Below are 15,142 nucleotides of genomic sequence, written 5' to 3'. Positions count from 1 at the left end.
GCCGGTAAGTGCTTCAGGTTCATCGCCAAGAGGGCAATGTGGTGGATAAAAGGGATCACTTTCTTCTTGTCTCCACTGATTTAGTAAACTACGAACTCATCCCCAATTCATCCAGAATAGATGATGGCTAATTGGTTAATCCATTCCGGTCACACTGCTTTCGGAGCTTGAATGAAACTCCATGTCGGAATAGCTGTCGGATTCCGAGGAACTTGAACTAGTGGCGAGTTCCATTTCGTACGATTGAATAAAAGATTTTTCGATATGAAATGATTTTCGACTATCGGATGGTATTCTAATTACATAGAATATATATATATATATATATATATATATATATATATATATATATATATATATATATATATATATATATATATATATATATATATATATATATATATATATATATATATATAGAACAAAATATTTCGTAGTTTACGGAGGAATTTACGGAATACGTCAAGCAAAGTTTACAGTAACAGATACGCTAAGAAGTGAATTAGCAGGTACGCTAAGATATGAATTTTTGTCTATACACTATTCATGCAATCAATGCAGTAAGATGTGTCTATACTAAGAATGATAAGCAAATGATTCCCTAAGAATGATAAGCAGGTAATTTTTGACAAGAAATGATAAGCAAAACTTTTTGACACGCAGACACGGTCAAAATCCAGACTCACTAATGCATCTAAACAACTATCAGTTAGACATACTAATGCAAGACCTGGTTCACTAAGACCACTGCTCTGATACCAACTTTAACGACCCGTCCTAATCCATTTAGACGAATACATTACATTTGGTTACATCGCGAGGTATTTGACCTCTATATGATACATTTTACAAACATTGCATTCGTTTTTAAAAGACAAACTTTCTTTACATTGAAAGTTGACGGCATGCATACCATTTCATAATATATCCAACTATAGTTGACTTAATAATAATCTTGATGAACTCAACGACTCGAATGCAACGTCTTTTGAAATATTTCACGAATGACTCCAAGTAATATCTTTAAAATGAGCAAATGCACAGCGGAAGATTTCTTTCATACCTAAGAATAAACGTGTTTTCAAGTGTCAACCAAAAGGTTGGTGAGTTCATAGGTTTATCATAAAACAATAAAATTCATCATTTTGATAGACCACAAGATTTAAATACAGTACACATATCTCGTGTACTAAACCATTTTTCATAATGCTTGACAGAGTAGGTTCGTATCATTTTCTTCCCCGTAGGTTGCCTTGCAATTTTTAATAACCGTACACATATCTCGTGCACAAAAATAATACACATAACCTGTGTATAAAAATCATTATCTCGATACATAACATTCACTTTGATTTCATTGCTCAACATGGTAACCGACCTTAACATATAATGCGCATCAATAATATCCCCAAAACAGAACATCTCGTCTGTATAATATATAAACTTTGAAGTACTAAACACCACGCCCACTAGCTCTTTCGTCTAGTGAACATTCTGGGTGGGGGTGTTAAACCCGGTAGCTACCTTTAGGATTCGCTTGAATTAGGGCCATACCCGTTTCTAATTCTTAGGTTACCAAGCAATAATAATCAGGGGAAAAATATTCACAATAATTAGTGGCAATTATAACATCCAACTAATTCAATAATAATCCACAGAACTTCTGTCTGCATAATAATTCATTCGAGGAATGTTTTGCTTGTGTCTATCTCGTCAAACATTTAGAAAAGTATCTCTGTCCAAAAATATAGATTTTAAAGGCATTTAATAAAGCAGTTGTAAAAATAGCGCATGTATTCTCAGTCCCAAAAATGTAAAGAATAAAAGGGAGCAAATGAACTCACAATACTGTATTTTGTAGTAAAAATACATATGATGATATTGAACAATGCAGGGTTGACCTCGGATTCACGAACCTATATCAAGTATATATATTAACACATATAATCACATAATTCCTCCTACATAATATTTATATATTAAATGTTGTAGTTATATAAATATATATATATTTTATTTATATTTTATATCTTCAGTTATATTTTATATATATTTATTTTGTAAATAATCAATATTCATATATATAGTTATATTACAATATATATATATATATATATATATATATATATATATATATATATATATATATATATATATATATATATATATATATATATATATTTGTAGTTGGTATTATATCAAAAATTCAGTAATTTGTTATATGTAATATTTATATAATAATGTTATTATGTTTGTAGTAAAAATAATAATATTGTAATAATAATACTAATGATAATAATAGTGATAATAAAATAATGTAAATAAAATTATATATAAAAATCATGTTAATGAAAGTAATAATAATAGTAATAATGATAATAATAATGATAGTTATAATTTCAATTAAAATTAAAATTAAAATTTTAATGTTAATGATAATAATAATAATAATAATAATAATAATAATAATAATAATAATAATAATAATAATAATAATAATAATAATAATAATAATAATAATAATAATAATAATAATAATAATAATAATAATAATAATAATAATAAGTAAACTACCTCAAAGAAGTAGCCCTTAAAAAAATGCCCAAGTCCGGGTTTGAACCCGCGACGTCCCGCTAACCCGATAACAACCTAAATCCTTCGTCCATTCATATTCTTCTGAATTAAATTGTGACCTAATTATATATAACCCGTTATATATGTTTCTATTTCTTCTTCATTGACTTAACCTAACCTTCATCCTCATTGAGATCATATTGATCATCATCCTTAAGTCATATGATCAATAACAACTTCTCATCATCTTAATACCTATCATGATTATAACTTAATTATTTCATTATCATAATCGTATTCATCATCATCTTAATATCCTACGGTATCATCACCACTATCACTACTATCTAGCTCGTCAACAAACTTCACCATCATCAACTTGTGCATTATCATATATACTCATAATCATGATCATTAAGCATCATCATTATCGAAAATTTAAGCATCATCTATGTTACATAAACGTGATTAATCATGAATCATTCAGTCTAAACACAAAAGGGTACTCAGCCCAATATCAATTAAATTAATATTTGGCCCAACCTAAAATGTTTAGATCTTTTATGGCCCAATAGAAAAGAATGAACACGGTAGCCCAACAAAATAAATGGCCCAACTTGCTCACGAGCCCAATAGAAATTCTTAAATAAACCTCGACCCAATGTCACACTCACGGCCCAAGTTACGTTTTTCTTTGTAACAAATTAAAAGGGTCGTTTATCTTAGTGGGTTGTTAACATTCGACCACAAGTAGTCGACTTTAAGCAGCAGCTAGTAACCTCCTAATGGTAGTAGTTAGACTGATACAGCAACAATTCAAAGGTGTTCAAAGATTTGAGGGTTTATCGAATAATAACAGCCATTCACGATGGTCTTCGGTTCATCATCTAAATATTTTGCTGTAACTATAATTATGTATCCGTATGGATTGTAAAGGTGGGTGTAAGATATCAATAAAAAGAAAGAATCCTTCACATGCATGTTGTCTACTTATCCCACACCACAACAATTCAAATAATAAAAAGAAATCATCTTTTGTCATCTTTGTTTATCAAGTTGCCACTTACCACACATGGACTTTCCATCATTATCAACAAACATCATCTTTATTTTCCTTTCTTTACCATCATGGACCCATCATACTTTCATCATTATTTATTGTTATTATTATTGTAGTAGAAACAGAGGGAATAAGCTGCAGCACTTGTAGTGACCCGAACTTTTCCATGTTTATATATATTAATTGAGATTGATATTTACATGATTAAATGTTTCCAACATGTTAAGCAATCAAACTTGTTAAGACTTGATTAATTGAAATAGGTTTCATATAGACAATTGACCACCCAAGTTGACCGGTGATTCACGAACGTTAAAACTTGTAAAAAACTATATGATGACATATATATGGTTATATATATAGTTAACATGATATTATGATAAGTAAACATATCATTAATTATATTAACAATGAACTACATATGTAAAAACAAGACTACTAACTTAATGATTTTGAAACGAGACATATATGTAACGTTTATCGTTGTAACGACATTTAATGTATATATATCATATTAACAGATATTCATACATCATAATATCATGATAATATAATAATTTAAAATCTCTTTTGATATTATAAACATTGGGTTAACAACATTTAACAAGATCGTTAACCTAAAGGTTTCAAAACAACATTTACATGTAACGACTAACGATGACTTAACGACTCAGTTAAAATGTATATACATGTAGTGTTTTAATATGTATTCATACACTTTTGAAAGACTTCAAGACACTTATCAAAATACTTCTACTTAGCAAAAATGCTTACAATTAGATCCTCGTTCAGTTTCATCAACAATTCTACTCGTATGCACCCGTATTCGTACTCGTACAATACACAGCTTTTAGATGTATGTACTATTGGTATATACACTCCAATGATCAGCTCTTAGAAGCACATGTGAGTCACCTAACACATGTGGGAACCATCATTTGGCAACTAGCATGAAATATCTCATAAAATTACAAAAATATGAGTAATCATTCATGACTTATTTACATGAAAACAAAATAACATATCCTTTATATCTAATCCATACACCAACGACCAAAAACACCTACAAACACTTTCATTCTTCAATTTTCTTCATCTAATTGATCTCTCTCAAGTTCTATCTTCAAGTTCTAAGTGTTCTTCATAAATTCTAAAAGTTCTAGTTTCATAAAATCAAGAATACTTTCAAGTTTGCTAGCTCACTTCCAATCTTGTAAGGTGATCATCCAACCTCAAGAAATCTTTGTTTCTTACAGTAGGTTATCATTCTAATACAAGGTAATAATCATATTCAAACTTTGGTTCAATTTCTATAACTATAACAATCTTATTTCAAGTGATGATCTTACTTGAACTTGTTTTCGTGTCATGATTCTGCTTCAAGAACATCGAGCCATCCAAGGATCCATTGAAGCTAGATCCATTTTTCTCTTTTCCAGTAGGTTTATCCAAGGAACTTAAGGTAGTAATGATGTTCATAACATCATTCGATTCATACATATAAAGCTATCTTATTCGAAGGTTTAAACTTGTAATCACTAGAACATAGTTTAGTTAATTCTAAACTTGTTCGCAAACAAAAGTTAATCCTTCTAACTTGACTTTTAAAATCAACTAAACACATGTTCTATATCTATATGATATGCTAACTTAATGATTTAAAACCTGGAAACACGAAAAACACCGTAAAACCGGATTTACGCCGTCGTAGTAACACCGCGGGCTGTTTTGGGTTAGTTAATTAAAAACTATGATAAACTTTGATTTAAAAGTTGTTATTCTGAGAAAATGATTTTTATTATGAACATGAAACTATATCCAAAAATTATGGTTAAACTCAAAGTGGAAGTATGTTTTCTAAAATGGTCATCTAGACGTCGTTCTTTCGACTGAAATGACTACCTTTACAAAAACGACTTGTAACTTATTTTTCCGACTAGAAACCTATACTTTTTTTGTTTAGGTTCATAAAATAGAGTTCAATATGAAACCATAGCAATTTGATTCACTCAAAACGGATTTAAAATGAAGAAGTTATGGGTAAAACAAGATTGGATAATTTTTCTCATTTTAGCTACGTGAAAATTGGTAACAAATCTATTCCAACCATAACTTAATCAACTTGTATTATATATTATGTAATCTTGAGATACCATAGACACGTATACAATGTTTCGACCTATCATGTCGACACATCTATATATATTTCGGAACAACCATAGACACTCTATATGTGAATGTTGGAGTTAGCTATACAGGGTTGAGGTTGATTCCAAAATATATATAGTTTGAGTTGTGATCAATACTGAGATACGTATACACTGGGTCGTGGATTGATTCAAGATAATATTTATCGATTTATTTCTGTACATCTAACTGTGGACAACTAGTTGTAGGTTACTAACGAGGACAGCTGACTTAATAAACTTAAAACATCAAAATATATTAAAAGTGTTGTAAATATATTTTGAACATACTTTGATATATATGTATATATTGTTATAGGTTCGTGAATCAACCAGTGGCCAAGTCTTACTTCCCGACGAAGTAAAAATCTGTGAAAGTGAGTTATAGTCCCACTTTTAAAATCTAATATTTTTGGGATGAGAATACATGCAGGTTTTATAAATGATTTACAAAATAGACACAAGTACGTGAAACTACATTCTATGGTTGAATTATCGAAATCGAATATGCCCCTTTTTATTAAGTCTGGTAATCTAAGAATTAGGAAACAGACACCCTAATTGACGCGAATCCTAAAGATAGATCTATTGGGCCTAACAAACCCCATCCAAAGTACCGGATGCTTTAGTACTTCGAAATTTATATCATATCCGAAGGGTGTCCCGGAATGATGGGGATATTCTTATATATGCATCTTGTCATTGTCGGTTACCAGGTGTTCACCATATGAATGATTTTTATCTCTATGTATGGGATGTGTATTGAAATATGAAATCTTGTGGTCTATTATTATGATTTGATATATATAGGTTAAACCTATAACTCACCAACATTTTTGTTGACGTTTTAAGCATGTTTATTCTCAGGTGATTATTAAGAGCTTCCGCTGTCGCATACTTAAATAAGGACGAGATTTGGAGTCCATGCTTGTATGATATTGTGTAAAAACTGCATTCAAGAAACTTATTTTGTTGTAACATATTTGTATTGTAAACCATTATGTAATGGTCGTGTGTAAACAGGATATTTTAGATTATCATTATTTGATAATCTACGTAAAGTTTTTAAAACCTTTATCTATGAAATAAAGGTTATGGTTTGTTTTAAAAATGAATGCAATCTTTGAAAAATGTCTCATATAGAGGTCAAAACCTCGCAACGAAATCAATTAATATGGAACGTTTTTAATCAATAAGAACGGGACATTTCAGCACTAGTGTCGAAGAATAGAAGAAAAGGAATGAAAACCGTAGCAGTAACTGCAAGGTGGGCTGGTTTCGTTTATTAAAAGTAGCAGCGAACAAGAGTTGGTTTACTAGGGTGTCGGGTTATTTTTATACGAATCAGAAACAGAAAAATTACGTAGCAGCAACATGTAGGTTGGTTTGTGATTTTGGTGGTGTTTGTTTAGTGGTGATCTTGTAACTATGGTGACAGGAACAGAAATTATAACAGGAATGAAAAAGGAGTTCGTTTATTGTTTAGCTCAAATAGAAATTAAAAATATATATAAAACGTAGTAGTTTGTTGAGGTAATTTAAAATGTTCACTGTTGATCATAATCGGACGGGAAGTACAAAAACAGAAGCCGCCCCAACTTGTTGTTGTCGAGCTTGGACAGAAAAGAACAGTTGGAGTAGCAGCCTTTTTAGTTTACTTTTGTTTTTCTTAAATTTGCATACCACAAATAATGGAACACAACTTGTTTATTTCCAAATTAATTTAGTTTGCAAAGGCTTAAACTTACAGTTCTCGATGGTAACACCGGTGGTTACTTTGTTGAGCAACAATAATGGTTCGAGTAGTAAGAACACCCAACTGGGTTTCGGTTTGGGTGAGGGTCGAACAACACTTCAAGTAGGAGCACGTAGGGATCAAAGGTGATGGTTAAATGGTGGTATTGTGGTTTGAAAGGTGGAAGTGAATGGGTTGTATTGGATAGTGATGAATTGCATGAGGGTCTCTGTTCTTGCTTGGTTCAAACAAAATTAATAACGAGCTTAAACAATTCGGGTTGCAAAGATGATGATGATGATGTTGGTTTTGATGATTAGCGAGAAGGATGAAGGTGATGGTCCTCGTAGATTGTAGGATGAAGAAATAAGTTTAATGATGATGGTAATTGAGAGATAAGAAGTGGGTGATTGCACTGGGATATGTATATATCCATATATATTAAGCCTATCACTAATAATACTATAATAATAACAATGGTAATCAATAACAAATTTAAACGTGTTAGTGGAAAACAAAAGAAGCACAGTAAAACACTTTAATAATTTCAATCACGGATGTGTATGATTTGTAATTTAGTTACCGACAGTTTTCACGGAGTGGTATATCGTACTCCGTTGCTAATCAGTGGCGGATAAAAAGTACTCAGATAAATTCCAAAAAAAAAAATTTAAATTAAATTCCTTTATTTATTTTAGTCATTATGGTATAAAATTCGATCATTAATTTATTAAATAAAAATTACATCAATTGTCCCGTTCGATTCTGGGTAAAATATAAAAAGTGTTAAAATTTAATAACTAGATCCTAAATACATTTTTAGTAAGCCTAAAATTTATAAAACTCATTTTCGAATTAACGTTTATTTTAAATCATATAAGTTCGTTTTTAACTTGATTAATAACTATCAAGATGACAAACGAGTGTTACGAGCGTTTATTAAATAAATTCTAAATTAGATATATATATATATATATATATATATTCAATATACTTTTCATATATATATATATATATATATATATATATATATATATATATATATATATAGATTTATAGAAATATCATATGTTACTTTATTTACACAAATGAACTAAATCATATAAGTTTCTATTTCAAAATTATATAAAAATTAAGTTTAAATTTGATTATCTTGTCAAAATTATATAAAGATTAAGTTTAAATTTGGTCAGAAATTTTCGGGTCGTCACAACAAGCACGACAGATCTTGTCAGAATTCTGTTGTTAAACATTCTCGAGCGGGAGTAGTACTAGGATGTGTGACCTCCTGGAAAGGCCTCGTGTGGTTGCCAAGAACAAATTGTGCACTTACGGGCAAAGCGTACAATATTGTGATCGCGGTAAGGAGAGATGTTACACTTAAGGTTTGTTTACTTGGGCTTAATTGGACTTAAAATTGTATATAGATTATTCGATAACATACGTGGTTATTTACTCGAAACAATTTCTTGATACCAACTGAATCAAGGGATTTGATCATCCAAAATTAATATGGCTCTTGCTTCCTAAATCAAAGGTCTCAACTGCTTCTTCTTCTCTAGGATCTTCATGAATTTAAAAAAGGAATATAATTATGTTTCCTTCGAATGCTTTTTGTTCTTATTTTTCATCACTTCCTTCACCAAAATATTTTGAGTTGCACCCTCGATCCTTGCATTCAATTCAGAAAGTGAGTTGTTTCAATTCAGAAAGTGAGATGTTAATGTTAACCGATGGGTTTTCATGGCCTTTTGCATGGCCCTTTATTTAGTGATCTATATAATGTTTAGTCTTTTGGTGATTGTATTTATATTCAACTTTTTATTATCATTTGATTAATGGAAAACATATGAAATCTAATACGGTGTTTGAGCGATATGATCCTGGTTGAACCGCCTCTCTCATTGGTGGCCATCACCTTCAATCATCTTCCGATGACGAATAGTAACAACCACATAATGCAAGAACTAAATTCACAAAATTGATACCTTTTCGTCATCAGATTTCATGCTAGAACTAAACACTAGTTTTAAAATCGCATTTAGGTGAGAGTATGCGTCATTTACACGGGACAAATTATATGAGAATGCATAGAAATTAAGAAGAACACTCACAAACTAGCTCCTTGCTCGACCTCATGCATCTTTAATGGATATCCGTCAAACCACCGTGGATACCGTTGCTATGACCTTGCCACTCACAAAATAATTCTCTCCCGTCACATCAAATTCGACGAGGCTTCCTTTCCCTATGGCTCTACCACTCCATCACCACCTCCTGCATACGAATTCCTTAATCCACCACCTAACCTTCTATCCCTTGATCTCTCTCATACACTACACCATATGCAACTTCCCCAGCTCCCGCACCTTCACCACCTCCCGAACCTTCACCACCCCCCCGAACCTTCATCTCCTAATGCTCCCTCACCAGATCCTGCGCCTACTAACTCTCCTCCACCCACCATAAAATATTACTTTCACTCATCCTATGGTCACCCGCCACCGTCTCGGCACCACCAAACCAATCTAACGATTAAACCTCCATGTTTCCACTCCCACGCTTATTCCAAAATCCTACTCCTACACATGTAACGACCCTAATTGGTATAAACTATGATCAAAGTATACAATGCTTTGATTAAGAATAGTACTTGGACTCTTGTGCCTCGACTCGCGGACACGAACATAGTTCGCTCCATGTGGCTGTTTAAACACAAGTTTAATGCAGATGGTACTTTGAGTCGTTATAAGGTGAAAGGACCCGTCCTAATCCATCTGGACGAATACATTACAATTTTTTACATCGCGAGGTATTTGACCTCTAAATGATACATTTTACAAACATTGCATTCGTTTTTAAAAGACAAACTTTCATCATATCGAAAGTTGACGGCATGCATACCATTTCATAATATATCCAGCTATAAATGACTTAATAATGTTCTTGATGAACTCAACGACTCGAATGCAACGTCTTTTGAAATATGTCATGAATGACTCCAAGTAATGTCTCTAAAATGAGCAAATGTACAGCAGAAGATTTCTTTCATACCTGAGAATAAACATGCTTTCAAGTGTCAACCAAAAGGTTGGTGAGTTCATTAGTTTATCGTAATCAATCATTTCTATAATTTTAATAGACCACAAGATTTCATTTATTCAATAATCATACACTCACAAGTGTTTAAAATTCATTCATATGGATTGAACACTTGATAACCAACCTTAACAGGATGCATATAGAATATCCCCATCATTCTGGGACTCTCATCGGACATGATAAATCGAAGTACTAAAGCATCCGTAACTCGGATGAGGCTTGTTGGGCCAAATAGATCTATCTTTAGGATTCACGTCAATTGGTGGCAATTATCATAAACACCAATTCTTTGGCTACCAAGCTAAAAAGGGGCATATTCGGTTCGATAATCCAACCATAGAATGTAGTTTCGATCACTTGTGTGTATTTCGTAAAGCATTTATAAAAGCAGCGCATGTATTCTCAGTCCCAAAATATATATTGCAAAAGCATTTAAAAAGGGAGCAAATGAAACTCACGATACGATATTTTATAGTAAAAATATGCATAAGACGATACTGAACAATGCAGGGTTGGCCTCGGATTCACGAACCTATGTTCAATTATGTATATATTAACACATATAATGGTAATCGGACAAATTTATATATTCTTATTAACTATTATTTTAGTAAATTATATGTTTCATTAATAACTTAATTAACTATATTTTTTTATATATTTTAGATAAATAGTTAGCATTAATTATAAAATATTAATATAGTTATGTTGTTAAATATGTTTTATATAACTAATATTTATTTGGTAAAATAATATCAATAATAATAAGTAAAAAGTTGTTTTTGATTATAATAATAATAATAATAATAATAATAATAATAATAATAATAATAATAATAATAATAATTATAGTAATAATAATATTAACGTTAAAAATAATAATAATAATGATAATAATAAAATATTGATAATTCTAATAGTAATAGTAATGATAGTTTTTAAATGATAATAATATGATAAAATAATAATTTAAATAAAAAATACTTTTGTTAATAATAATAGTCTTAAAAATAATAATTTTAATGATAATAATAATAATAATAATAATAATAATAAAAATAATAATAATAATAATAATAATAATAATAATAATAATAATAATAATAATAATAATAATAATAATAATAATAGTAATAATACTGATAATAATATTAAGAGTTATACCATTATCATTATCATCTTATGAGCATCATTATATCATCATCGTCGCCATGGTATCCTAATTATCATCATCATAATAACCACATCATCATTTTTGTAATCATCACCATCGTGATCATAATCATCAACTAATCGTCATTTAATCATCATCTAATCTATCTTATATCGTATACCATCATCTTAACTATTATCATCATCATGATCTCATGATCATCATACATGCATACCTCTATCATCATCAACATCGAGCATGATCCTTTTCATACTTCCATAAGCTTGTTTGGTGATTTAAATAGGGGATGAATTATGGCAGCAACCCATGTCTAAATAAGCCCAAGAATTAAAGTGATCAAGTCCAAGAATTAAAGTCCACTAACCAAACAAAAAGCCCATAATGCAATTCACAAGTCTGGGTTTTTATTGTTTCTGTGTGGTTCGATTAAAAGCAAAATAAACAGCCTCGACATATCATTATCTTCCTCTTTTCTTTTATGAAACGTACGACTTTAATGGAGTGTGGGCTCTTGTTGTCAAAGAAAGAGGATACATGAAAATAAAATGAATCATCATCGACTTATCTATCAATCCTTGCTACTATTACAGTTATTCGGCGATAAGAAAGAAAAAATAGAAGCTGTAGCAGCAGCAGTAAAAGGTGATAGAAACAGAAATTTCAAAGCAACAAAATCGATTATTTATGCAGTAGTTGCAGGTGATAGTCTGAAACAGTAAATGAGTAGGTGGGTTTGTATTGTGGTGTTTTAATGGTGGGTTTTCGATGATGATATGGTTGATGGTCACAACAGTAGCAAATAACGAATACATGTGCATGTGTAAAGCTTGATGATCAATGATTATATATTATAGTGTTGATATTGGGTTTGATATGGGTCTTGAAACAGAAAAACAGACATATTAATCATAGCAGTAGTCATTTTTTGTGCAGGTGGGCTTCATGGTGGTGTTTGAAATAGAATACAGGAAACCGAAAACGTACTTCCCCGATGTTGGTTTCGGTGTTAGGCAGAACGGGAGCAAAACCTCAAGGGATTTCGGTAGTAAAGTAGAAGAATGATGGTGGTTATGTAAATGAAACAGAAAATTTAAAATGGTTTAATGGGGTGGTCCGTAGGTGGCTTTGGGTTTGGTTGTTTGCAGCGAATCGTAAACAGAAACAGGAAGTAACCAGCAGCATGTGAAGTGGTTTAGATGTTGAAGGTGGTGGCAATGAGGGTGGTTGTTTGTCGATCATCGATAATGCATTTTGTTTCATTTGTATAGTACATTTCCCTTTCATCATCGAACACCCAACGACCCTGAAACAAGTTACACTTGTTATGTTCATCGGTTGAGTTTACTTGCATTGCAACTGGATTAACTAACCGGAGATCGAAAAACTTTACAATATTGAGATGAGTTGTGATTAGAAGGGCTTAAGTTATAGATGAAAAGATGAATTGTTTTGAGTTGATGAGGATGTAGGGTGACGGTTCTTGGAACTTAAACTAGGAAATGGTTTAATTGATTCCATATCCTCTGGGTTTAAGATGTATATGTATGCACAAATAAAGTAGCACAGTATCCACTAATAATTAAGTATACACATGCATTCACACGGAATAGAAAATTAATTAGAGATTGTAATCAATCATAAACAGTGTTTAAATAGTAATATTAATATAATATAAATTTCACATGAATCACAATGTGCGCATTCAATAACAGTTCAACAGCCTCTGCCGACAGTTTTATTAGGAATAGTAATTCGTATACCGTTGTAAATCAATGGCGGATAAAATCTTCGAAAAAATTCCTAATTTTTACATTAAATATATTTATTTATTTTGGTCATTATGGTATAAAATTTGATTATTAACTACTAAGTAAAAATTGCATCACTGTCCGCGCTCAATTGTAGGTAAAATATGAAAAGTGTTCAAATTTAATAATTAGCTCATAAATACATTTTTAATAATCTTAAAATTTATATAACTCATTTTTGAATCATCGTTTATTTTAAAATCACATAAGTTTGATTTTAACTTACTTCATATCAATCGAAACATCAACCGAGTATTACAATCATTTAATACACTTTATATATATATATATATATATATATATGTGTGTATATATATATATATATATATATATATATATATATATATATATTCATTTAAATAACAACTTTATTATATCGCTTATTATTTTACAATTTAGTTCTTACTATTAATTCATATATTATTTCAAATTATATTTCAAATTATTATATGTACATATATTTAAATATATATGTATCTATTTATAAATAGTTGTTCGCGAATCGTCGGGAATGGTCGAAGGTCAATTGAACAGTTCAAAATTTTTGAGACTCGACCTAACAGACTTAGCTTATCGTGTCAAAATATTAAATCGTATCGAGAGTTTGATTTAAAATTAGTCGAAATTTTCCGGGTCGTAACATAAGGCTCATCTCGTTGCTAACGGACGAAGCCAACAGGAAGGCGACAAGATAACACGGGTATTAGTTTTCCATTTCTAAAAATAGCCTCTTATTCTAGTTGAATATACACATTTAACCTTTTATTCTTTCAAAATTGACCTTTTTTTATTTAAAGTTACACTTTTAACTCTTTCTTTCATTTATCTCTTTCTTTTCGAGTGATTTATTTGTAAACGGTAACAATTTCTCATATCATTTTGTACTAAGAAGAATTATATAATAATATGTACATATTATATTCTTATAATTGCATTTAAGATATATTTATAATAATATTTTCTTTAACTTGATGACCATGAATAGTTTGGGTAGTCTTCAACATCTGACTATATTTATTTGATTTTGAGGTGAGGGTAACAGAGGCATTCGAAGATGCGAAGAGTAAAGTAGTTGGGTTTATATTTGTATAGGCGGATATGTGGAGTATAATGGTTCATGGCATAGGAAGGAAGAAGATTTAGGAGATAAGTGGTCATGTGAAGAGCTTCAACCCATAATGTGGAAGGGAGATGAGCTTGGAAGAGAAGAGTACAGGTGAGATTAAGAATGGTGTGAATCATACGTTCAGATTTACCATTTTGTTGAGACGTTTGTGGACAGGAAAAACGAACTTGAATGTCATTATTTTTGAATAGTTGATGAATTTTATTGTTGAACTTGAATGTCATTATTTTTGAATAGGTGATGAATTTTATTGTTATCAAATTCTTCGCCATGATCACATTGGACGGCTTTAATTTTAGAATTAAATTGGGTTTTAATGTAAGTGCGAATTGTAGAAATTCACGATTGCAACAGATTTATTACGTAGCAGAAATACT

Source organism: Rutidosis leptorrhynchoides, chromosome 2 (genome assembly GCF_046630445.1).
Source record: "Rutidosis leptorrhynchoides isolate AG116_Rl617_1_P2 chromosome 2, CSIRO_AGI_Rlap_v1, whole genome shotgun sequence".
In the NCBI taxonomy this organism is placed as follows: domain Eukaryota; kingdom Viridiplantae; phylum Streptophyta; class Magnoliopsida; order Asterales; family Asteraceae; genus Rutidosis; species Rutidosis leptorrhynchoides.
This window is presented reverse-complemented; position numbering follows the sequence as displayed.